We start from the raw sequence: 2,165 nt of genomic DNA, 5'->3' as shown, positions 1-2,165 counted from the left end.
AAAAAAGCAGTTAAATAGATCATATGAAAAAAAGAAAATTACCTTGGAAATTAAAAATAAAATAATGTAAAATTAATATAGTTATATTTTAGAGGCACTTCAGAGTAGTAGGCTTTTTAAGTAATAGACTTTCACTATTTTAAGTGTGTTTTACAGGGATTTTAGTTTAGAAGTAAGAAAGCTTACCAATAATCATAGGTATGCTTTATTTATTTATTTTGAGAGAGAGAGAGAGAGAGAGAGAGAGAGAGAGAGAGAGAGAGAGAGAGAATTTTAATATTTATTTTTTAGTTCTTGGCAGACACAACATCTTTGTTTGTATGTGGTGGTGAGGATCCAACCCGGGCCACATGCATGCCAGGCGAGCATGCTACCGCTTGAGCCACATCCCCAGCACAAGACTTTCACTATTTTAAGGGTGTTTTACAAGGATTTTAGTTTAGAAGTAAGAAAGCTTACCAATAATCATAGATATGCTTTAAAGTTAAAGGTTGATGAAATAATTATAGGTATGCTTAGAAGTTAGTAGTTAATAATAGGTCAAGAGTTATGTAGTCTAGCTGTGTATCCTAGCACCTACTTATTGAGGTGAAATATGTAAAAGCTTAATCATGATTGCCTAAAGTTATAGAAATATATTTTTTAACAATGTACTCAATATCTTAGGTAATCAGCATGCCAAAAAAGATTATAACTCTTGAAAATCATGTAAACCAAAGAAGTTTCAGGCTTTGAGGATATCCATTAACTACTTGAAAAAAAAACACACACTTGTTTAAAAAAAAGGTATAAAAATAAAGGCTCCTCTAGAGGCAGCAGTTTTTTTCAGGAGGCTGCTGGTTACTTGCAATCTGTAGGCCCGACTCTTCTTCTTTCGCAGACGCACTCCTCCTTCAGGACTCCTGGATCCATTGCTGGGGCTAGACCCTAGCAACCAATGATGTGACGAATCTTGCCTATGGAATGAAGCCACAATAAGCAGGGGCTATGGAAGAATGAAAGAAGTCCACTGGATTCGACAAAGCAGAATGAAGGGAAGCAGTGGTGGGTGAAGAAATAGGAAAGACAGTGAAATGAGTCCGACATTACTTCCCTATGTGCACATGTGAATATACTACCTGTGTAACTCCAAATCATGTATAACCACAAGAATGGGAAGTTATACTCCTTATGTGTATAATACGTCAAAACACATTCTACTGTCATGTACAACTAATAAGAACAAATAGAAAAAAAATAAAGACAAAAACCTAAATGATGGGGTTCAAGAGCCTCCAGGCTAGCAGGCAGGCAGATATCACCTGTATGGGGCTTATAGGCTGTGAGCCTCCCTCTTCTACTTTGCCCCAGGCATTTCTTTTATTCAGCTGTTCTTGAGTTGCATCTTTCACAATAAACAGGCAGGTAAAAGCTTTCACCTTCTTGAGTTCTGTGAGTCGTGTTAGCACATCCAGTCATTTCCATGAGGTGACGGCCTGAGAGGACAAAGGAAGGAGAAAGGCCATGTGTGGCACTTTTAGAATATACTTTGGCATAATCTTCATGCAGGACTACCTGTGCAATTTTTGTAGCCCTGTGTAAAATGAACCTGCAGAATCTCTTATTTAAAAACTCCAGAAAGCTTAAAACAGCACCAGCAGACCATTAAACCAAGCTCACGGCCCATCTGAGTGGACCAGGCTACGTATCCATGACACCAGCCAGGGTCCAGGGTAGGTTTGTCCTTGTAATCCTATGGACTCAGCTAAGGTGGTCTGTGGAGTAGCCGACAGCTGTGGACAGAAGAGGCTGATGTGAACTTGCTGTAGATTCTAACTGAAAGTAACCCTTGATCTGATAGGTTTTCCACACTGAAGTTAGTCTCTGTTGAGGCAGGGCAGGATGGCTGGGAAGAGATAAAAGAGTTTTGTCATCAGTAGAGCTGGCAGGGAAGACCTCAAAGCTCCATCAGAACTAGACAATTCCTGGAGAAGACACAAACACTCTAAGTCTCAATATGCATAGTATGTTGACAGGATGCTCTTGGAGAGCTTGTACTGGCTCTGCTAACATCAGCTTCTCTTAGAATTAAAGCCACAGATATCTCTATAGGGGCTGAATCCAGTGTGGTTTTGATTTTAACAGGAGTCCTAGCTTAATAGAGAAAATTATGGCCTGGAAAATAT

The sequence above is a fragment of the Urocitellus parryii genome, unplaced genomic scaffold (genome assembly GCF_045843805.1).
Source record: "Urocitellus parryii isolate mUroPar1 unplaced genomic scaffold, mUroPar1.hap1 Scaffold_155, whole genome shotgun sequence".
NCBI lineage: Eukaryota > Metazoa > Chordata > Mammalia > Rodentia > Sciuridae > Urocitellus > Urocitellus parryii.
Note: the sequence above shows the minus strand (reverse complement) of the source record.